The sequence below is a fragment of the Nerophis lumbriciformis genome, linkage group LG19 (assembly GCF_033978685.3).
Source record: "Nerophis lumbriciformis linkage group LG19, RoL_Nlum_v2.1, whole genome shotgun sequence".
Taxonomy (NCBI): domain Eukaryota; kingdom Metazoa; phylum Chordata; class Actinopteri; order Syngnathiformes; family Syngnathidae; genus Nerophis; species Nerophis lumbriciformis.
The window spans coordinates 16,224,125-16,249,870 of NC_084566.2; the positions used below are offsets into that span (position 1 = coordinate 16,224,125).

General features: G+C 40.6%; 1 long non-coding RNA gene across 1 annotated transcript in view; it reads left to right on the top strand.

The window, feature by feature from the left end:
- Positions 1-9,954: 9,954 nt before the first annotated feature.
- LOC133618791 (uncharacterized) overlaps positions 9,955-25,746 on the top strand; it is a 64,149-nt gene continuing 48,357 nt past the window's right edge. The window contains exons 1-2 of the long non-coding RNA XR_009817338.1: positions 9,955-10,158; positions 10,284-10,369. This is a non-coding gene — a long non-coding RNA (uncharacterized lncRNA). The remainder of the gene's footprint in view (positions 10,159-10,283; positions 10,370-25,746) is intronic.

Below are 25,746 nucleotides of genomic sequence, written 5' to 3' on the forward strand. Positions count from 1 at the left end.
GTGTGTGTGTGTGTGTGTGTGTGTGTGTGTGTGTGTGTGTGTATATATAAGCCCATCAGACAGCATAAACAGCTCTTTTTTAATCATTTTATCATTGTGAAGTGCTTTCTGTTTCTCCCCTGGCTCCCTCGCCGTTCTCGCTAACTAACATCTGAGCTTCTTGAGGGAGGTCTGTGTTATTAATGACTCCATTACCCATCACCCCGTGCGGTCCCATTCCACACACACGCGCACACACACACACTTGCTCGAGGTCTATTTGGGGAGCAACCGGAGCTGCAGGAGACTGAGAAAAGGATCCTTGTGTCTTTGTAGGATGAAAATCGGTGCGACGTAACATCTGTCTGGCCTGGTGATTTACTGGTGATGAAGACGCTCGAGTCGTTTTTCAGAGGTCCGGCAATCCATCGCTCTGTGTTGAATATAAAATGAGAAAAGGGGACCCACTGGACACAAAATTTAATGCCAAATACTATTTACGGTTTTTGACTATTTTCATGACTGTTTGCTGTGGTGTGGAAGTGTACTGCATCATGCCAAAGTGGCAGTGACGTGCAGTCACTAGAGGCAGGTGAGGCGGGGCCTCACTTGCCATCATGGAAAGAAAAACATGTAAAAAGAAAAAAAAGTTATTAAATTGTTATATGTATCCAGTGATTATACTATATAGTTTTTTTCCATTTAACTTCACCAGTTTTAGATTATTTTTATTTAAAATCGCTGAATTTTCACATTTGCCGTTCAAATACTGAGAAGAGACTTGCGATGATCAGCAGCCAGTTGAGGCACGTCACTGCGTTGTGCCTCACCATGGATTGCGCAATGACTCGGCTAACTGCTGGCCTGCTGTGCAGTGAGACCGTATTGCTATATGAATTATATTATACATTTCCATAGTTTAGTTAGCTGAGGTATATAATGTACAGTGTATTTTGTCAACAACTGTATGTGTGTAATGTATTTCTTGTGCTGAGCGATCATAAAACGGCTGCAAAAGACGCACTGGCTGAGGCTCCAGTAATCCCGCCTCCTGCACCCCCGCCGTAGAATGCAACCCCTGACGGGAGTGTTATATCAACTAAAGCCCACACTTAAACTTTCCACGTGCAAGATTGAATCTATTTAAAAAAGTTATTTCATAAGAAGCCAAAAAGTGCAGAAACAATAATGTTCGTGTTGGAGGAGTTGTGAATGACTGCAGGGCCACAACATTAGGTACACCTGCAGACTGCAGGTGTACCTAATTCACAACTCCTCCAACACGAACATTATTGTTTTTGCACTTTTTGGCTTCTTATTAAATAACTTTTGTAACCTATTTTTATGGGCTTTCCTCTTTGTGATGTTAAGTTCCTGTTATGCGCTGTTATACAGTATATGCCTTGAGCTCTTATTTTGAAGGCGCTAAGAGCGGAAGTGATGACACGTTGGAGTGGAGCGGAGGTTTTTGAAAGAAGGTAAATAAAGTGGTCCTCGTGTAAACTGGAGCCTCCGTGTTTGTTATTTTGTAGTTTCATACAGTATAGGCGACATTTATAAACCTTCGGTTACACTTTTTTAAATAGATTCAATCTTGCACGTGGAAAGTTTAAGTGTGGGCTTTAGTTGATATAACACTCCCGTCAGAGGGTGCATTCTACGGCGGGGGTGCAATAATCCAGCACAACAGCGGCGCATGGACTTCATTTATAAGTAAAGGTAAGACCATAATAACGTTTTTTTTATTAAACGTGCTTTTTTGTGTGCTACAGTTTGTATGTGTAAAGTTAAAGTTAAGTTAAAGTACCAATGATTGTCACACACACACTAGGTGTAATGAAATTTCTCCTCTGCATTTGACCCATCCCCTTGTTCACCCCCTGGGAGGTGAGGGGAGCAGTGGGCAGCAGCGGCGCCGCGCCCGGGAATCATTTTTGGTGATTTAACCCCCAATTCCAACCCTTGATGCTGAGTGCCAAGCAGGGAAGAATGCTGGTATGAGCTTTTAAACATAACCTGTTAACTGCTGCCAATCAAATGGTGAATAAGATACTCTTTAGGGTTCATATGTTTGTAAATCTGACTGTGATGAAGTCAGTGCCTCACCAGCCGTCACTGCAAGGTGCTGTTATTGACTTTGCATCATGCCAAGGTGCTGTTATTACTGTTGCTCAATGACATGTGTGCCGTCTCTTATGGGTTGAAAGACATGCTTGCATCCAGTACGCCTACAGGAGGAACCTGGAGAGCAGGAACTCCTATGTCTGGACTTCAGCTTCATACCAAATACCTGTTTTATTTTTTTTATCCGATCCGGACACCTCTACTAATTGTAACCTACTCTATTTTATATGCTATTCTATTTCATTTTTTATGTACATACGATTATTCCTGTGCTAAAGTACTCTTTAGGCCAGATCTGGGACTGCTATGACGATAAAGTTTATTGAACCCTAGAATACATCCATCCATCCCATTCCTCCATTTTCTACTGCTTGTTTCTTTCGAAGTGGCGGGGGGTGCTGGAGCCTATCCCAGCTGCATTCGGGCAGAAGGCGGGGTACACCCTGGATAAGTGGCCCCCTCATCACAGGGCCAACACAGATAGACAGACAACATTCACACACTAGGGTCAATTTAGTGTTGCCAATCAACCTATCCCCAGGTGCATGTCTTTGGAGGTGGGAGGAAGCCGGAGTACCCGGAGGGAACCCACGCAGTCACGGGGAGAACATGCAAACTCCACCCGGGAATCAAACCCAGGACCTACTTGCTGTGAGGCACTAAAACATCCATCCATCCATTTTCTACCGCTTATTCCCTTTGGGGTCGCGGGGGGCGCTGGAGCCTATCTCAGCTACAATCGGGCGGAAGGCGGGGTACACCCTGGACAAGTCGCCACCTCATCGCAGGGTCAACACAGATAGACAGACAACATTCACGCTCACATTCACACACTAGGGCCAATTTAGTGTTGCCAATCAACCTATCCCCAGGTGCATGTCTTTGGAAGTGGGAGGAACAATACAATACAAATATCAATTTTTTTAATAATCAATTGATAAATGCTCAATGACGTGTGAATGTGAGTGTGAATGTTGTCTGTCTATCTGTGTTGGCCCTGTGATGAGGTGGTGACTTGTCCAGGGTGTACCCCGCCTTCCGCCCGATTGTAGCTGAGATAGGCTCCAGCGCCCCCCGCGACTCCGTAGGGAATAAGCGGTAGAAAATGGATGGATGGATGGACTTGTGGACAATTAGTGACGTTTTGATTGATAACGACCATTTTTTCAACTAATATATTTCAAATTTGACACACGTGTGCTTTTTAGTCCTTTTGCTTGGATTTTACTGTCGTCACATCCCGCCCATCAAATATGCGTGGTGGTCATTCTAGTTCCGTTCTCAGTGGGCTCCAGGCGCCATTTGGCCTTTCTCGAAGAAAAATTGCTCTATGCTCGTGTTGTTTTCAGCTGTACAAATCATTCAAATCGATAAAAAAAGGGTTCTTCAGAGTTCCTTGAGAGGTAATCAGGAATGGCGGAAGACAGCAAGATTTCACAAAACGACGACGAGAGTCGAAGAATGCACGGGTTTGCAGTGATCACTTTGTTAAAGCTTTGTTTGATATACTTTTAACGTTTATTATTTACGTTTTATTATTGTCAGAATTGTTACTGACAGTTTGGTTATTTTGGGGTTTTCCTCTGTGTTTGTGTTTATTTCCTGTCAGCGCTCTTATTTTAGTTCCACTTCCTGCTCGCTTCCCTCACCTGTCCCCGATTGGCAGCCTGGCACACCTGGTTGCAGTTGCCAATCAAGATTCAAGATTCAAGATTGTTTATTGTCATATGCGCAGTTAAACAGACAGTTTGCCGTACAATGAAAATCTTGCTTTGCTAGTCCACCTTTCAACAAGTCACACGGTACTTAGCTAAAAATAAAATATAAAAATAAAAATGTATATACAAGGCACAGTAAGTAACACAACATTATTGCACATTCTGATTGACAGTCAACAGTATAAATATGGAGGTGACATGTGGTCACAGCAGCAGTTAAAGTGTCTTTAGTGATCAAAGGTGAAAAGTGTCTACAGTGATGGTTCACAGTTCGGGGGTGGTCATGGTAGCTGTCTTTTGTTCAAAAAGATAAAAGTAAAACAGGGGGGGGGGGGGGCTAGCATTCACAAGTTAGCATTCACAAGCCTGATGACCTGTGGGTAGAAACTGTTTGTCAGTCTCCTAGTCCTGGATTTCAGGCTCCTGTATCGTCTGCCTGATGGTAGGAGGCTGAAGAGACTGTGTTGGGGGTGTGTACTGTCCTTTATGATGTTGTGTGCTCTCCTGATGTCCTGTAGGGAGGCGAAGGCTGCTCCTGATATGTACTGAGCAGTTTTAATCACTCGCTGGAGTGCCTTCCTGTCCTTAGCAGTGCAGTTTCCATACCAGACCGTGATTGAGCTGGTAAGGACACTCTCAACCGTATTTCTATAGAAGTTGCTGAGAATTTTGGGTGGCTGCTGTTTATGCCTGCCTCACCCTCCAGTCAGGGCTCGATGATTGTTTCCTGTTGCCTGTTTTCCCTGCATGTGCACTTACCAGTTGCACTATTTCAATTTTGACATGAAAGTCATGTTTTCCTGCGCTACGCCTGGCATCTCTGCATCTCGGCGTTCAAGACCAACAGCAGTTCCTGACAATTATCTTGATATTATTTGTATTTCTTAAGACACGAGTGTTCTCGAAAAGCACCAACTCGGCAAGTCTAAATTAAAGAAAGCAAATGTGAGCAAAACCTAAAAGAGTTAAGCTTTTACCAAAAGCAACAATCATAAATGAATATTTCAGCACATACACAAAGTTGATATTTATAGTTATATTTTGATAAAGACCGGGGCGGGGGGGGACACACGCTACTCGTAAACGGCGCTTGCAACAGCAACAAACATGGCTGTAGACGCAAAGTTAAATCATGAAATGCAACTGTAACCGAGCAAAAATGATGCATATTTATCCGGGAGAGTCTTGATACTAATGTCCTTGACCCAGTCACACACAAGTTTTTTTCCAAGTTTTCATCTGTTTTGTCGTGTAAAATGGTGTTGGAGCACACGATAGTTCGATATGTCTGGGAACGCGCCTGACATATAATCTTTGATATCACTCGACAAATCCTTTTTTGAGAAAGTGTAGGGATCTATTCCATTGTATAGTTTGATTTTGTTGCTCGTATTTGCTTTTTGCAGGAAGTTTTAAGCCTCTTTTGTACTCAGCGTTGCTTGCTGTACAACAGCTACCTTGGCTTGGTTGTCCACCACTGGTTTTCACTTCCGGGAAGAAGTCACATGTGCAAATAGCACATAGCAAATCCTTAAAGGGGTCATATCATGATTTTTTTTTCTAAATGTAAAACACTATCTTGTGGTCTACATAACATGTGATGGTGGTTCTTTGGTCAACACTTTGCATAGATTATGTTTTACAGATCATCTTCAGGCCGGTTTCTGACAAAAAGGCGCATCCTGAAGCGACTTTTTGTGGGCGGTCTTATTTACATGCCTCCACCCCGTCAGCCATGTTGCAGTTTAATATGAAGTTTTTAGAAAAGACAACAGCGGAGGATGCATGTACATGCATGAGCCCGTCTGCCCTACAACAAGAGAGTAGCGAAAAAGGAAAGGAACCTATTGACTAAAACGTCGTCGAAATGGCTTGTTTGAAGAAAGTATGAAGGAAGGAAAGATTGTTTTATAAATACTCTGCCGCGCCTCCATAGTTTGATTATGCCGATCCCAAATACCGTATTTTCTGGCGCACTTAAAATCCTTTTTTTCCTCAAAACTTGACAGTGTGCCTTATAACCCGGTGCGCCTAATGTACGGAATAATTCTGGTTTTGCTTACCGACCTCGAAGCAATTTTATTTGGTACACGGTGAAATTATAAGTGTGACCAGTAGATGGCAGTCAAACATAAAAGATACGTGTAGACTGCAATATGATGGCAATATGACTCAAGTAAACAACACCAACATTTTATATGTTCTATTGAAAATATAGAACATTACACACGGCGTTCAAAAATCTATGAAAATGTTTTGGAACGACTTTGGTAAGCTATGAAGCCGCACCGCTTGATGGATTGTACTGTGCTTCAACATACTAGTATTATTATGGTGTGTGTATAAGGTAAGACATATTATCTGGCGTTTTGTTTCACAATATTATGCAAAAGCAACTTTTCTTGCTTTCTGGTATCTGCTGATCTGTATTTGGGATCTGCATAAGTCCTGAAAATTTGCGCCCGTCCGCCTTTGTAGTCAATAAGCTTCTTCTTTTTCTCTATCTTCTTGTTATGTGACATTCATCCTCCGCTGTTGCCATTTCTAATATAAAGTAGTGTAAAGTTCTTACTTATATCTGTCAGTAAACTCGCCATGAAAGCGCTAAAACATACCGGTGTAGTGAGATTACATTATTCACCCAAGGAACTTTAGTTATTAGAGAGTTACGGTCGGACGGTTTTTCACGGGACACATTTCCGGCGGATGAGGAGATGCTGCTCCGTTATTGATTGAAGTAAAGTCTGAATGTCATTAAAACAGTTAGCTCCATCTTTTGACCATTCTTCCACTCCCGTCCTTGCACACTACACCGCTACAACAAAGATGACGGGAAGAAGACGCTGTCAAAGGTGAGCCACGTAAATAAGACCGCCCACAAAACAGCGCATCCTGAAGCGACTGTCAGAAAGCGACTTGAAGATGATCTGTAAAACATAATCTATGCAACATTTTGACCAAAGAACCACCATTACATTTTATGTAGACCACAAGGAAGTGTTTTACATTTAGAAAAATGTATAATAATATGACTAATATGCCCTAATGCGCCTTAAATATGAAAAAAGATCAAAAATAGTTTATTCATCGGCAGCGCGCCCTACGGTCTGGAAAATACGGTACAAAAAAACAGGTACCAGTAAGTCCGAAAAGTTGGTTTTGCGTAATGGGTCCCCTTTAAGTTACAGTGGGCACGTTGAGCTGGGTGAGAAATCTCAAGACAAAAGCACACCATGTGGCCTATTTGTCATAAAAAAATAATAGCACACCGCCCTTCAATCAAAAGCAAAACTGTTAGAGTCCGGCATGAACGGAAAGCAAGCTGTGCCATCCATTTAACAACTTTGCTCGCATCTCCATGTGCCAAACACTTTTAATAAGCTTCAAGGGCATTCGATGGGGTCCAGAACTTTGCGTTGCCAAAGACGGACTGGCCCATATCATCCATTACATTAAATTGGGTGGCGGCCTCCAGCTCATATTTATGATTTAATTAAATTCACTTGTGAGGCGTATCAGAAGCACTGTGGCCTGCGCCTCTTAATGCCAGCCTAAGCAGGAAGACACACACATACAACAGTCAGGCACGCACATAATGTTGTGTTTCTGCCCAAGTGTGAGACTTTGGCATGCAGAGTGTTCTCGGGGGCTCGTTTAAAGCAATATAATTACTCAGTCTCCAAGTATTCTTCCATCAGAAAGCGGCAGAATGGATGGCTCGCTCAGAGATAACTCGGAACCTCTGCGGTGTTGTTGCACCGGAACCAGCAAAGAGCCCAGCCAGCCTTTATTGGAACTGGACCCTTTCGAGGAGGCCAGATGTTCCAGAGGAGCGCAAATGAGCAGAAATATATTTTTATTCCACGGTCTTACTGCAGTACGTTGAGACTTTGTTAAAAAAACAAAAACGTTCTGCTTATTGGATTGTCTGGATCATTTTCTATATATTGGTCAGTTTTACATTTTTATTAGACTTTTATGAGAGGGACCGTTTGGGCCCTATGGGTATAAAGCAAGGGTGTCCAAACTTTTTCCAGCAGGGGCTTCATACCTCAAATTTGAAGGATGCAGGGGTCGCTTTGTTAGTGTTGTCAAGCGATTAAACATATTAGTGATTAATTCATAATGATCTGTAATTAATTAATCTAATTGATCTCACTTAAAAATATTGAGAAAAGTGCTCAACTTGAGGTATTTTGTAACGAGTTGGTCGCATGGTTATGCGGAGGTCGTTCTCCCAGGATGCAGACGGACAACTCCGGACGAAGCGTGCAGGTAGGAAATGATTTATTTGTAAAAAACAAATGTGTGCCAATAGCACGGGAGGCAAAGCTAAGGAGGCTAGCGCGGGAGATAGCATATAAACAGGAATAAAAAAAACTATAATCGTGGTTAGCTGTTGCGTGATGCAAACAAAAGCACCAGACTGAGTGACGGGAAAAGTCAGCACTAAATAGCTCTCTGATTAGTGCCCGGGAACAGGTGAGTGTCCTAAACACTAATCAGAGGCAGGTGAAAACAATCAGCACCCATGACAACCAAGAAAAGACAAAAACAGGGGCGTTGAAACAGAACTAAAACCACAAGTGACTCAAAACCCAAAATAAACTACCGTATTTTTCGGACTATAAGTCGCGTTTTTTTTCATAGTTTCATAGTGCGACTTATACTCAGGAGCGACTTATGTGTGAAATTATTAACACATTACCGTAAAATATCAGATAATATTATGTAGCTCATTCACGTAAGAGACTAGACGTATAAGATTTCATGGGATTTAGCGATTAGGAGTGACAGATTGTTTGGTAAACGTATAGCATGTTCTATATGTTATAGTTATTTGAATGACTCTTACCATAATATGTTACGTTAACATACCAGTTGGTTATTTATGCCTCATATAACGTACACTTATTCAGCCTGTTGTTCACTATTTTTTATTCATTTTAAATTGCCTTTTAAATGTCTATTCTTGGTGTTGGGTTTTATCAAATACATTTCCCCCAAAAATGCGTGAAACAGGCTTAATACGTCTGCCGAGAACACCAGCCCTGGTCAAGGCTGCAATAACCTTCTACCAAATATTCCACATTGCACCTAATAGCTGCTAAATATTGCACATTTTGTGTGTTTCCCTTTAAAAAATCATATATGAAAAAAGGGTATGTTAATAATGAAAACCTTTATATTCATTGTTGTTAAAAAATGGTATAATGCGGTCAAAGTGAAAACAAGTATTTAGTATTTACATTTTATGTCTGATAGGGACCACTAGTGATCAATCTGTGTGGTATGATACAATGCATGAAATAAGAATGATTCTCCCTGCTATGGCGCTATGCTTTGATGCAAAAAATGTAGTTTGATGCAAAGTCCACATTGTTGGGAAGCACATTCCTCCCACTGAAGGAGACCTCCGAGGCCTCTTACGGGATTCAATACGTGCATCCAAGCGTGAGATCCAGATCCATTTGGCCGGCAGATCCACTGGGATCTGGAACCCAATCTCTCCACCGTAGCTGCACAGCCATTCTTTTACCCTGGAAATGTGTCAACAAAATGGACGCCTCGACCAGCATGTATGGCAGCACTGTTAAATGTATGTTCAAAGTAACTTTTTCTGTGTCTTTATAAACTTCATGATAAAAAAAAGTTAATGAGGATTTCTATTTAAGTCTTTCAGGCAGCAGTATAAGTCACAAATACTTCTCACACCAGTCTTTTGTCACCACAGCGCCATCTGCTGAATCTCAGGGGTCACTTTGGTCCCTATACAAGCAGACGTTACTTTTTGGTGCATCTGCACTAAAATGTAATGCATTTTTTAACTGAATGACTGATTAATTACAGGATCAATTAAAATAAGTTTGCATTTCATTTGTCATATTATTATTATTATTATCAGTTTTTCATTACATTAATGCTGAAAAAATGCACTTTAAAATCTTGACGTTTGTGTTTTAGTAGTGTTTTTTTAGGATTGTAAGATTGCCCAGCTTTGAACGCCTCATGCCTGCCTTAGATTTGCATTGGATCAACAGTTGTCAATCATCCTCATTGACCAATCAATGACAGATGCCAATTATTTGAGGGCGGGGCTTAAACCTCGGCGGAAATGAGCGTTTTAATGCGTCTTCATCTGAAGTTAATGTTTTGATGCCTGTGTTAAATAAGTTGTATTATACTACATCTTACTAAGCTGTTTTTAACAAGCTGTCTTCTACTATGTTATTTGAAGAAGTAAATGTTTATTGTTTTCTAATAAGCACAACTGCGAATTGTTGGTATAGTTGTTACCTAGTTCGCTAGCATTGCTACAGAGAACCTACACTAACAAGTGAGTATGGATTCTGTTGTCTCCATCGCTATGGGCATTGACAAATAACTTTAAATTATTTAATGTAAGCACACTATCACATTAATATCCCATATGCTGCTGCGCCTGTGTCTTTCCAAAAAAAGCTGCTGGCTACACAAGGACCTCTGGACCAGGTGTTCTTCAGGGCTTTAACATTTTTCACCATTCTCCTGTGACTCTTCAATAGCCAGTGAGTAATAACAAACACTGCAACTACACACATCGGTATGCTTCCCACTAAGTAATTAAACTCTCCCCATGTTTTATTAGTACCTTGATCCTGTCACTAGATACCTAAAATGGTAAAGACACCAGATTATGTTGTTGTCGTGGTTGTGTAGGATTTCAAATATGCATTAAAGACCAAGCAATAAAACATAAACCAGGCTAGGATGAAAACCTTATCTGACTTTGCTTTGATGAATCTGTTAAGAAGGGAGAACATGGGGACTGGTGTATCAACAATGCAGAGTAGACTGTACTGTATACCAAGCCTGGGCAATTATTTTGACTCAGGGGCCAAATTTATAGAAAAAAATTGTCAATTTTTAGGAACACTAATACAAAAGCTCAAAATACTGTCTGATTGATGGCTGAAAATGTTTTGACAGACCACCTTAAACAGAATGGAATTTTACATTTTTTTACTGAATGAGACACCCAGAATGTACATGAAAATAAAGAATATGGGATTTACAATATTAACTATTAACGATAAAACACTGAATATTGACAACTTCTGAACGTCACACCCCCTCTCAATCGACATATTTTACAATCAAGCGAAACGCAACATAAATGCTACAAAAACAGCGAAATATGAACACAAAGTAGGGCTCGGTGATATATCGATATACTCTATATATCGCGTGTTTGTCTCTGTGCGATATAGAAAATGACTATATCGTGATATTCGAGTATACCTTCTCACGCAGTTGCTTTTAGCTGCGGGGCATTAAACTGCATGCTTTTCTCACTCTTTCCTGTCTCTCCTTCTCACAGAGACTTAAAACAAGCGCACCTTCTTACACACGTCACATACTGTCACGTGAGCAACGTCACACGCTCCCACGGAGCGAGAGGTAGCGACATGGTAACGTTAGCTGTGATGCTAACAGCTAACGGTGTGGTTTGAGTGGTAATAGAGAGAAAGAAGGTGCGAATCTGGTAACAAATGGAGGAATAATTAATTCCCAAGAAAAACAGCACGGGGTCCATCGTCTGACGGTGGTTTGGCTTCAAGCGGGAATATGTCTTTACATCATGTCAACATCTCCGTTTGGTGCCACACAAACTAAATGCCGAAGCAACTATTCCCACATCAACACCATAGGACATATACTATTTGATATGCAGCTCATTTTTATGTGAGACTTATTGAAATATCTTGTGTGTCATCATGCACAAAAGTGCACTTACAGCTTGTTTTAAAATGTCTCTGACAATCTTGCACTTTCTGTTTTGAAATGACATGAATGTTTGTGCCACTGCTTAATAACTGTTTAATAAATACAGTGTTGGTCAATTGACTTAGTTGTGATTTCCCTCTCTGCATGAAAGTTTAAAAATAGCATATATTAATGCAGTATGAACAAGAATGTTTTAATGTAGACACATAGAATCATCATACTGCTGTGATTATATGTATCAAGTGTTCATTCAAGGCTAAGGCAAAATATCGAGATATATATCGTGTATCGCGATATGGCCTAAAAATATCGAGATATTAAAAAAAGGCCATATCGCCCAGCTCTAACACAAAAGGTAAAAAAACCCCACCTACAATCTGATATATCTGATAAATCACTAAGCTTTACAACTTTGTTGTAAAAATCTCCTTCCGTGTCTGTCCCTGACACCCACATTTCAGGCTGACACTCTGTGGAAACGCTCCCCACCCACACTGCTTGGTGCCTCCTCCGAGCTGCTGTGAAGTAGATTACCATAGTATATCATGCAAAAGCGCAGATTCCAACCATTGAAATACTTTGTATAGTTCAAGACTTACGGTAATTTGAAAACATCACTGCACATCATAATGGCGCCTACAGTTTCCATCTTTAAGATCTGAAAAAATTATTTGGGAATGTCCGGCGGGTCAGAATGAAAAGCTTAACGGGCCGTATGCGGCCCCCGGGCCTTAATTTGCCAAGATCTGCCGTATACAGACTAGAGGTGGGAATCTTTGGCCACCTCATGATCCGATTACGATTTAGGAGCTACGATTATAATAAAAAGTCATACATTTTACTTTTTGAAACCGATACCGATAATTTCCGACATTACATTTTAAAGCATTTATCGGCCGATAATATCGGACTGCCGATATTATCGGACATCTCTACTTGAAACTTAAAAAAAACTGTGCATTTGTAACAAGAAACAGTTAAATTAATTCCGACTTGTATTAAATTCATGGAAATGTGTGCAAAACTGGAAAGTAAGTGCCCTATAATAAAAGAGCTGATCTGATCTCTCGGTGAGGTGGCTCACTGCAGTCAACCACATTGCATTACTTTTTTAACAATAAATAAATCGATTATCGATTATTGATGTTTACCAATTGATTTTATAATCGTCCTTGTCCGAATTGCGATGCATCTAAAAATCGATTATTTCCCCCTCCTCTAGTACAAACAGTAGCTAAAATGGTGCCTGCCAGGGAGGAGGCTGTGCTGAGTTCCAGCACATTGTTTCATGAGGCTTGCTCTGATATCCCTGTGTGATATGTGTGTGTGGTCATGCCAACACAGTATGTATTGCCATACAACAATTTAATGTACATGGATAGGAATCAATTAAAGGGTCATATCATGATTGTTTTCTACATTTAAAACACTGCCTTGTGGTCTACATAACATGTTATGATGGTTCTTTAGTTTAAAAAAAAGTGTAGATTTTGTTTTGCAGACTTTTTTTCAGCCATATTTTTTTTGCTCTCTCTTAAAACGGTTTGTTTTGAGAGCCGGAGTTGTTAGATGCATTCTAACGAAGCTTATGATAGAATGCTGTTCGGATGCTTTAGCTCAGCATTCAACACCATCGTATCTCAACAACGGATAAGGAAACTCGACCGACTGGGCCTCAACTATGGCTGCACGATTATGGCCAAAATAATAATCACGATTATTTGTATCAATATTGAAATCACGATTATCAATCACGATTATTTACTATGTTATGTCAAACATATTTTATTGCCCTTTCTATTTTAAACAAACAGTATGTGAACTGGGCTTTTATTTCCAAAATGAAACTTAACAAAACATAATTCATTAGTTATAAAATTACATTTACAAAGGACAAAGAGCCACTGTATTTTCCGGGCCATAACAGTGCGCCTTATAACCCGGTGTGCCTAATGTAAGGAATAAGTTTGGTTGAAGCACCTGAAGCTATTTTATTTGGTCCATGGTGTAATGATAAGTGTGACCAGTAGATGGCAGTCAAACATAAGAGATAAGTCTCGACAGCACTATGATTGCAATTAGGGCTGGGCGATATATCGAATATACTCGATATATCGCGGGTTTGTCTCTGTGCGATATAGAAAATTACTATATCGTGATATTCGAGTATACATTCTCAGGCAGTTGCTTTTAGCTGTGAGCATTACACTTCAGGCTCTTCTCACTCTTTCTTGTCTCTCCTTTGCACAGAGAGATAAAACAAGCGCACCTTCTTACATACGTCACATACTGTCGCACGTGCAACATCATGCTCCCTCGCGGAGCAGAGAGGTAGCGGCATGGTAACGTTAGCTGTGATGCTAACGGAGTAGTGCGAGTGGTAATACGAGAGAAAGAAGGTGCGAATCTGGTAACAAATGAAGGAAGAATTAATTCCCAAGAAAAACAGCACGGGGTCCATCATCTGGCGGTGGTTTGGCTTCAAGCGGCAAGATGTCGAACAAGTATGCGGCAAAAGCGTTGCTACAAAAAGTAGCACCGCTGCTAATTTGTAGCATGACTTGAAAAGTCACCCGCTAGAGAATGAAGAATGGTTGAAACTCCGCATGTCCACATCTCCTTTCGGTGCCACACCCACAAAATGCCCAAGCAACCATTTCCAGATCAACACCGTATGAAACAAATAGTCAACAACAGAAGGAGATAACGTCCGCAGTAACCTAACACATAGCGAAGGACATACAATATCATTTTTATTTGACAGTTATTGAAATATCTTGTGTGTCATCATGCACAAAAGTGCACTTTATTTGTTTTAAACTATTGTAGTGGCGTTCTGTACAAAAAGTGCACTTTAATTTAGTGTTTTGATATGTCATCTTAGTGACATCATGCACAAAAGTGCACCAATAGCTTGTTTTAAAATGTCTCTGACAATCTTGCACTGTTTTGAAATGACATGAATGTCTGTGCCACTGCTTAATAACTGTTTAATAAATACTGTTTTGGTAAATTGACTTAGTTGTGGTTTCCCTCTCTGCATGAAAGTTTAAAATTAGCATCTATTAATGCAGTATGAACAAGAATGTTTTAATGTAGACACATAGAATCATCATACTGGTGTGATTATATGCATCAAGTGTTAATTCAAGGCTAAAGCAAAATATCGAGATATATATCGTGTATCGTGACATGGCCTAAAAATATTGAGATATTAATAAAAGGCCATATAGCCCAGCCCTAATTGCAATATGTCTCCAGTAAACAACACCAACATTTTATATGTTCCATTGAAAATATAGAACATTACACACAGTGCTCAAAAATATATCGAAATGTTTTAGTACGACTTTGGTAAGCTATGAAGCAACTTTTCTTACCTTCTGGTCTGATCTGCATTTGGGATCTGTAGAAGTCCTGAAAAATTGTGCACGTCCGCGCCAACGCAGTAGTCGATAAGCTTCTTCTTTTTCCTCTTATCTTCTTGTTATGGGACATTCATCCTCCGCTGTTGCCATTTCTAATGTAAAGTTCTTACTTATATCTTTCAGTAAACTCGCCATGAAAGCGCTAAAACATACCAGTGTAGTGAGATTACATTATTCACCCAAGGAACTTTAGTTGTTAGAGTTCCGGTCGGACGGTTTTTCACGAGACACATTTCCTGTGTTGTTGTTTCCAGATGAGGAGATGCTGCTCCGTTATTGATTTAAGTAAAGTCTGAATGTCATTAAAACATCTAGCTCCATCTTTTGACACTTCTTCCACTCCTGTCCTTGCACGCTACACCGCTACAACAAAGATGACGGGGAGAAGACGCTGTCGAAGGTGAGCCACGTAAATAAGACCGCCCAGCAAACGGCGCATCCTGAAACGACTGTCAGAAAGTGGCTTGAGGATGATCTGTAAAACATAATCTATGAAACATTTTGACCAAAGAACCACCAGTACATGTTATGTCAGGGGTGGGCAATTAATTTTTACCGGGGGCCGCATGAGCAACCCGAGCACTGCTGGAGGGCCACACAGACAATATTTCAATTAAATTTTGCTCAAATTATTTTTGATATACCGTAAGATTAAGAATAATATTTTCATTTAACCTAACTTATCTTTATACAAAAGCAGATGGCTTTTGATGGTTTTATTTTTAACACTTTCTTACACAACACTTCCTGATGTATAATACAATGCAAAAATGTCAATTTCTGTCACTTTATCCTGCATCCTCTTTGTTGTGAACGTAGCACGCCTGTAAGGTGATTGGCGAAGGAGGAAGCGTTGCTGTTGCGGAAATGGGGAGTGAGGATAGACGTGCGTGTGGAAAGAAAAAGATAAGTTGAGCTGTGTTAGTATAGGTTGCTCAATAAAAGTTTAAAAAGAGCGTCAGACTTGGTGTGCACTTTTTCTGGACGCTACAATTGGTGTCAGAAGTGAGATGAAATGCCTCCCAGTTCGCTTTGCCATCAAACCTGGGAGTCTTCATTGAGGGCGGAATTCCCCCATGCCAAGCAGCGGGCTCTGCACCTGTAGACGCTGCCTCTCTCCTCCCTCCCTCTCTCTCTCTCTTTGCACGAGCTCCTCACGTCCGGGATTCACACAGACATCTGTCGTCGCTGCCGGCACCTTAAGTCCCCACTCAATGGCCTTCCCCTCCCGTTCAATCTTGACAAAGTCGCCAGGAAACATTGTGGCACGTACCTCCCGATGACGTAGCAGGCTGAGCACACAAGCAGCGGCAGTATGCGCAAAGTTTTACTTCTGACACCAATTGTAGCGTCCTGAAGAAGTGCACACCAAGTCTGGCGCTCTTTTTAAACTTTTATTGAACAACCTATACTAACACAGCTCAACTTATCTCGTTCCTTCCACACGCACGTCTATCCTCACTCCTCATTTCCGCAACTCAAGAACACAACATCAACTTCAGCAGGTCGTTACACTATATTCTTTAAACACAGCAACCTGTGTACCACATATTAAGCACACGGCTTTACCTTTCATTTCTGCAAAGAAATACTTGGGAGTCCATGTCTTGTTGAAAACACGCCATTCGTCATCAACTTTTCTTTTTTTAGTGTCTCGGGGATAACCGTGCATCACTTGTTGCTGTGCACCTTCACTCACAGGTTACACACGGACATACGCCCATAAATAACACTTTTCAAAATAAAAGCAGCACAGTTGTATTGCACGCACGACATAGATGTTTTTTTTAATTTATTTTGTAATTTGTGATTGCCGCTGTTCACATTCACTCACAATCGCGCACGAGCATACGTCCACACGGAAGTAATAAAAATAACGCTTTTCAAAACAAAAGCAGCACCGTTGTATTGCACACTCGAGATAGATACTTTTTTAAATTTATTTTGTAATTTATGATTGGCCTCACGCGGGCCAGACAGGGACGTACAAAGGGCTGGATGTGGCCCGCGGGCTGCAGAATGCCCTAGGTCTGTGTTATGAAGACCACAAGAAAGTGTTTTCAATTTACAAAAAAATTATAATAATATGACTCCTTTTAATGCGCCTTATAATCTGGTGCACCTACCGGTACTATATGAAAAAAGATAAAAAATAGACCATTCATTGGTAGCGCGCCTTATAATCTGGTGCGCCCTATGGTCCGGAAAATACAGTAACTTAAAATAAATATGCCATTGCAGAGTGCGATTTAAAAAAATAAAAAAATAAGATTATGCACAAAAGGCATATACTCCAAGGAACACACTGTACTGCTCATTAGGGGTGTGGGAAAAAATCGATTCGAATTCAAATCGCCATTCTCACGTTGTATGTTCTCATTTTTCAAAAATCAAGTTTTTTTAATTTAAAAAAAATAAATTGTTTTTATTAATCAATCCAACAAAACAATATACAGCAATACCATAAAAATGCAATCCAATTCCAAAACCAAACCCGACCCAGCAACACTCAGAACAGCAATAAACAGAGCAATTGAGAGGAGACACAAACACGACACAGAACAAACCAAAAGTAGTGAAACAAAAATGAATATGATCAACAACATTATCAATATTAGTAACAATTTCAACATAGCAGTTATTAAAAATCCCTCATTGACATTATCATTAGACATTTATAAAGAAAATAACAAAAAATAAAAATGAACAATAGTGTCACAGTGGCTTACACTTGCATCGCATCTCATAAGCTTGACAACACACTGTGTCCAATATTTTCACAAAGATAAAATAAGTCATATTTTTGGTTCATTTAATAGTTAAAACAAATTTACATTATTGCAATCAGTTGATGAATCGTTGTCCTTTACAATTAGAAAAGCCTTTTACAAAAATGTACTACTCTGCTTGCATGCCAGCAGACGGGTAGATCCTGCTGAAATCCTATGTATTGAATTAATAGAGAATTGTTTTGAATCAGAAAAATATCGTTTTTGAATCGAGAATCGCGTTAAATCTAAAAATCGATTTATAATCGAATTGTAACCCCAAGAATCGATATTGAATCGAATCGTGGGACACCCAAAGATTCGCAGCCCTACTGCTCACAGTATATATGTCTTTTCCAAATAAAACGTTATTACACCCATTATTTATGCGTGTCTTTGAGAGGTGGATGGATATGGGGTCCCTTGGTGCACCATTGATGTTACGTTAATCTGTTCATCGGTGCTTTGCATTGTTGGCGGGTGGACGGCTCTGTGAGCATCCATAACTCTATTCGAATTACTAGCTTCATGTCACGGGCAAACGATGGCGGTTGAAGAAAGAAGGGAATTTTTTTTAATGCTTAACCGCTCGCCGCAACTCAATAATTTGTTGAAATGTGCACACCAATGCAGCTTTGCAACTTGTGGCGTTTGTTGGTTTATAGGTGGGTTGCAATCACGTGACCTAGAGGACCATCCGTGCACTTCCGAGTTTCAGGCAATGGTCTAATTAAGCCCCGTTAGGCTGCTGATTTACCTGCATCAGTACAGATTTAGGCTTATTTTGAAAGGTTTAGAGGCAAATATAAAAGTGGTTATGAAAAAAAATATTTTAAATGGGATGGTTGGATTTTTACACGCTTGGAAAAATATTTTTTTTAAGATTTAAACCATTTTTTATCAACAAGAGGTTACTGCTACCTCACTTCAATTGACACTTACGGTATTTTGAGAAGAAAAGATTAGAGGAACATCATGTCTTACATCTGAGGGGTCCACAAATTAAGCATTAATCCGTGAAAGACAAACTTGGATTTATTCGTGCATCGCTAAGTAACGTATTAGATTGACATAACGAGTGCCGTGCTGCTGTGATCGTGACGCTAATGAAAAAAAAAAATGTTTGTTTGCAATTGATTTCCTGCTACAAATATTAGTCTCTTCTACAATTCATGTCTGCAGTTCTTTTTATTGTGTGAAGTATATTTTGTCTCATTATTTAGCTGTACATGTCCCTGTTGTTCAGTGTGAATCTTTGCTAGCGATATCAAGATATAGTATATGCTGTTGAGCCTACGAGAGATTTATTCATCTCGTTTATTAATACTATTTAGGAAATGTTCTTGATGCTAACAAATATCAAAGACGCTATAATATGGCCGTTCGTGTCGAATAGAGCACTTGCCTTTCCTTAACAACAACAACTAAGCTTTTAGTTTCTGTTATGAAAATCGAGAAAGAAAATACGGTGGATTGGACCAACAATCACAATATTAATTACTAAGACTTAACATCTTCGTAGTTATATTCAGGCATAACAACCACAAAAGAACAAAAAACTAATTTGATCTATTGTTTTTTTCTTACGTTTAGTTCTGCTACTAATATAGCAGAGAATAAACTCGATTGCATCACAGAAAGTTTCTCAAACAAATAAAATGTTCAAACAAACATTTTACAAATCGGTCACTCGAGACACACGAGGTCCGATTGTACAAACCCCGTTTCCATATGAGTTGGGAAATTGTGTTAGATGTAGGGATGATACTCGAAACCGGTTTTCCCGGTTGTTCGTTTGTTTGAGAACCGGTACCCGTTATCGAGACCACTATAGTAAAGAAAAATAATTGGTTCTTTATTCGAATCCCGTCCCGACCAGAAATGCTCCGTGAGACATCACAAGAAATTACGTCACGTAGCTCAGTCATTAGGCGCAGATAGGGAAAGCAGGAAAAACAATGGACCGGAAAAAGCGCTCCAAGGTGTAATAAAGTTCAAAACAAAAGGTATAATCCAATGAATAACTTTACTGAGAGATTTGAGCAGGGTACAAACAGATGACGAACACTTTTACGACCAACCGGAAACATAGCAACTAGGCTAGCAACGCACCTCCTTTACGGCAGCTGTCGCAACGTTTTAAAGCAACCGCAGCACATACATATATATACAACATATCTCCCTTTTTTAACTTTTGTTTTTCTTTCCTTGTAAACAAAACAAGTATATGTGTCGTCTGTCTGATTATAAATAATGCAGACGAGGCGTGTTGGCTGAGTTCTTGACGTTTACTTTCACAGCGTGCTCATAACCTCATTCTTAGCTGCCGGGTGGCAACATGCAACAAAGTGGCAACACTTTCCGGGGCTACCGCGCATGCTCGTCACTCCAGTTGCATGTTGGGTAGTGTAGTTGTTATTTTCCCTAACTCATAACATCACATCTTTCCCCCTATAAAGAAATAATGTTAACTCAATAAAGTGTATTTCTTTTTTTAGCTTTAACTTTTCATTTTTTAGCATTGTAACCACATTTGCAAACAACTTTTCTCTTCATATAATTTTCTTTCAATAAAGAAATAAAGTGCAAAAATGTCAAAGCATCATAACAAACAGTTATGTCAAATAGCAGCAAAAGTGCACTTTTTGGAGAGCTGTATTATTTTCAGTTTTGTGCCCAAGGGACTGATTTTATTTAACACTATATTATTATTTATACACCTATAGTGAACACAGAGACAGGTTGTTTTTGTGTTACTGTATATATTTGTTTTTCTGAAAAATCCCACTTAATATGCTTTGGGTAACAACAGTCGATATTTATTTATTTTATTTTATTTTTTTAGGGGGGTAACAGTCAATATTTATTTATTTATTAGATTTTATTTTTTTCTTATATAATAAAAGTGAGCTTTTGTAAAACCAAATATTGTGTGTTTTTTTCCATATACAACAACCTACTGTATCTGGACTCGATAAGAGAATCGATAAGGAATCGGTTCGATAAGAGGATTCGATAATAGGCTCGAACTCGATAATTTCTTATCAAACATCATCCCTAGTTAGATGTAAATATAAACGGAATACAATGATTTGCAAATCCTTTTCAACCCATATTCAATTGAATGCACTACAAAGACAAGATATTTGATGTTCAAACTCATAAACTTTATTTTTTTTTGCAAATAATAATTAACACGTGCCAAAGTAGTTGGTAAAGGGCATGTTCACCACTGTGTTACATGACCTTTCCTTTTAACAACACTCAGTAAACGTTTGGGAACTGAGGAGACACATTTTTTTAAGCTTCTCAGGTGGAATTCTTTCCCATTCTTGCTTGATGTACAGCTTAAGTTGTTCAACAGTCAGGGGTCTGCGTTGTGGTATTTTTGGCTTCATAATGTGCCACACATTTTCAATGGGAGACAGGTCTGGACTACAGGCAGGCGAGTCTAGTACCCGCACTCTTTTACTATGAAGCCACGTTGATGTAACACGTGGCTTGGCATTGTCTTGCTGAAATAAGCAGGGGCATCCATGGTAACGTTGCTTGGATGGCAACATATGTTGCTCCAAAACCTGTATGTACCTTTCAGCATTAATGGCGCCTTCACAGATGTGTAAGTTACCCATGTCTTGGGCACTGATACACACAGATGCTGGCTTTTCAACTTTGCGCCTATAACAATCCGGATGGTTCTTTCCTCTTTGGTCCGGAGGACACGACGTCCACAGTTTCCAAAAACAATTTGAAATGTGGACTCGTCAGACCACAGAACACTTTTCCACTTTGTATCAGTCCATCTTAGATGAGCTCAGGCCCAGCGAAGCCGACGGCGTTTCTGGGTGTTGTTGATAAACGGTTTTCGCCTTGCATAGGAGAGGTTTAACTTGCACTTACAGATGTAGCGACCGACTGTAGTTACTGACAGTGGGTTTCTGAAGTGTTCCTGAGCCCATGTGGTGATATCCTTTACACACTGATGTCGCTTGTTGATGCAGTACAGCCTGAGTAATCGAAGGTCACGGGCTTAGCTGCTTATGTGCAGTGATTTCTCCAGATTCTCTGAACCCTTTGATGATATTACGGACCGTAGATGGTGAAATCCCTAAATTCCTTGCAATAGCTGGTTGAGAAAGGTTTTTTCTTAAACTGTTCAACAATTTGCTCTCGCTTTTGTTGACCAAGTGGTAACCCTCACCCCAGCCTTGTTTGTGAATGACTGAGCATTTCATGGAATCTACTTTTATGCCCAATCATGGCACCCACCTGTTCCCAATTAGCCTGCACACCTGTGGGATGTTCCAAATAAGTGTTTGATGAGCATTCCTCAACTTTATCAGTATTTATTGCCACCTTTCCTAACTTCTTTGTCACGTGTTGCTGGCATCAAATTCGAAAGTTAATGATTATTTGCAAAAAAAAAAAAGTTTATCAGTTTGAACATCAAATATGTTGTCTTTGTAGCATATTCAACTGAATATGGGTTGAAAATGATTTGCAAATCATTGTATTCCGTTTATATTTACATCTAACACAATTTCCCAACTCATATGGAAACGGGGTTTGTATTCCACAAGATGATGAAAGTGATATTTTTAAGAGCCATTTCCTTTGACGCACTTTGAACCACTTCTTTCGGGATTCTATGAAAGCTCTTTCCTATCTCTCTACAAATCCCGTTTCCATATGAGTTGGGAAATTGTGTTAGATGTAAATATAAACGGAATACAATGATTTGCAAATCATTTTCAACCCATATTCAGTTGAGCATTCCCGGATTTACGGGAACGAGCAGGAGGATGCCTTGGAAATGGTGAGGTGTGCAGGCGTGTCCAGGGTTAAAATGTGGGTCATTCTACAGAAGAGAAGATGTAATAATGCATTTATTTTTTCGAAGATTTTCGGGAGCTACAGGCTGATCAACTGTCAGTCACTCTTACTCGCTCTCACATAAATGATAATAAATGATAAATGGGTTGTACTTGTATAGCGCTTTTCTACCTTCAAGGTACTCAAAGCGCTTTGACACTTCTTCCACATTTACCCATTCACACACACATTCACACACTGATGGAGGGAGCTGCCATGCAAGGCGCTAACCAGCACCCATCAGGAGCAAGGGTGAAGTGTCTTGCTCAGGACACAACGGACATGACGAGGTTGGTACTAGGTGGGGATTGAACCAGGGACCCTCGGGTCGCGCACGGCCATTCTTCCACTGCGCCAAGCCGTCACATGAGTCCACTGTCTTTCAGTCGGTCCTTGGCGGTTGGCTGACTATTGGTTGTGAAAGTACTTGAATTGATATGCAGCTGAGGCCGCTTTCTAAATGTTAATATCGCCAGCAATCCCCCATAGTTAATCGTAGCGGCCAAAATCGTGATTTTCATAAAATTAGGGTTGGGGTTAGGGTTAGGGTTAGGGTTAGGACTGACTCATGACTGCACAACAACCTTCAGCAACAATCAGATTAGGTTTTCGGACGATACAACTGTTGTGGATTTCTTTTCTAACAATGATGAGACAAACTTAAGGAAGGAGGTCAGCCATCTGACCACGTGGTGCAGGGACTAGAATCTCCTAACAGACATAGGCAAGACTAAGAAGATTGTTGTGCACTTTCAAAAAGGACACAGGGCATTATCAACGGCTCTGCATCACTATGTGGTATGGCAACTACACTGCCCACAACCGTAAGACCTTGCAACGCATGGTGAAACACAGCAGGAAAAATCATTGGCATCCCACTCCTCTCTCTCCTGGACAACTACAACGCCCGCCTCACTCGCAAAGCACACAGCATTGTGAGTGATCCCAACCGTTCACAACACAGACTCTTCAGCCTACTGCTGTCTGGGACAGGTACTGGAGCCTCCAATGCAGCTCCACCAGACTAAGTTATCCACTCAGTTGTCAGGAAGCTGAACTTTCTCCACTGTCTTCCTTCCCCTGGACCCTCCTTAGCTCTGGGCGCTGACCTCAACCCCTACCCTAGAGCGGTCTTCCCCACCTCACTGTCTCTCTCTGCCCCCTTCCTTTGAATGTCTTATATTTATTTTTGATAATCCGAATGCCTTATATTCATTGTGCAAAATCAAATGGTTGCATTTCTTTTTTCAAAGTGCACATATTCTTGCGAAATGCACATTTTTGTACATTATAATGTACATTTTGTATATCTGATTCCTCCCACCCCATTAGCTTACACTGTGGTTCACAGCGAAACTTTTTAAAAATATGTTCCTGCATGTCCAGTGAACATTGAAATATTGACAATAGTGATGACTTTGATTGTGAGCACAACTGCTAAATAAGCCACTATGTAGCCAAATAAAGTTGTAGCATAGTCTAATAAAAGTCAACGGGAGCCTTCGAGTCTGTGTTTCCAGAGTGTCACTAAACGAACCACCTTTTTGTGGTAAGTCTAGCTCAGGGGTCGGCAACCCGCGGCTCCGGAGCCGCATGCGGCTCTTTGATCACTCTGATGCGGCTCAGCAGCTAACTTGCTGAACCCCCCAATTTTCCCGTGAGACTTCCGGATTTCAGTGCCTCTCGCAGAAAACTCCCGGGATTAATGTTCACCGATTTTCACCCTTACAGCTATAATAAGGGCGTGCCATGATGGTACAACATTTGATGCCCTCTTCAATCTGTATAAGGAGCATGCCAGCCCAACACTTGTTTTACATTATACAACTGCTGTTTGCACACGTTCGTGACAGCAAGGCATACTTGGTCAACAACCACACAGGTTACACTGACGGTGACCATATAAAACAACTTTAACACTCTTGCTAGTAATGCGCCACACTTTCAACCAAAACCAAACAAGAATGACAAACACATTTTGGGAGAACATCTGCACCTTAACACAACATAAACACAACAGAACAAACACCCAGAATCCCATGCAGCCCTGACTCTTCCGGGCTACATTATACACTCCTGCTACCACCAAACCCCGCCCCCACCCCAACCCTGCTCCCTCACACATCAACCCCCCCTCTCTGCGCGTCGGTTGAGGTGGGCGGGGTTGTAATGTATCCCGGAAGAGCTAGGGCTGCATGGGATTCTGGGTATTTGTCCTGTTGTGTTTATTTTGTGTTACGGTGCAGATGTTCTCCCAAAATGTGTTTGCCATTCTTGTTTGGTGTGGGTTCACAGTGTGGCGCATTATTAGTAAGAGTGTTAAAGTTTTTTATTTATATCGGCACCGTCAGTGTAACCTGTGTGGTTGTTGCACAAGTATGCATTGCTGTCACCTCCGTGAGCAAGCGGAAGCCCCATACAACGTGTGGCTAATCAGGCACGCTTTTTGTAGTGGGTGCTATATGCTGTACCATCACGGCACGCATGACGCTGACAAGTGCCATTTGCTCAAAACCCGTGTGCCGCACCAGCTTTCAAATTCCATGTGAAGGTGTGGGCAGCGTGTCTGAGACCCCTGGTTTATACATAGCACAAAGCAAAAAAAATAACTTTGTATGCAGCGTTATATCATTTAAAATTTCAAAAAAATTTTGCGGCTCCCATTGTTGTCTATAATTTGTGAAACTGGTCAAAATGGCTCTTTGGCTGGTAAAGGTTGCCGACCCCTGGTCTAGCTAAACAATCAAGGGTATTATGGGACTTACCGGCTGTCCTGCTTTGTTTTGTAGAGAGCTTGGTCTTGCCCGCTAAACTTTATTGCAGAGATGGATTTTGCTAGCTTTAAGAGAGTTAAGTGCTGCTTACTGTCCACCACTTTAAATATACCTGATTGCCTTGAAGGTCCCTCCGACCCTTCTATTTTCTGCTGATGTAATGGGAGGAGGAGCAACCAGGTATTTTGCCAGTACATACATGTAAGGCTTTGACGTGTTATGCCCTAAAGCTGCCGTGCGCTTGCATACCTGCCAACTACTCCGGTTTTCCCGTAATTAGTACGGTTTTCATCAACCTATTCATCACGGTTGCAGT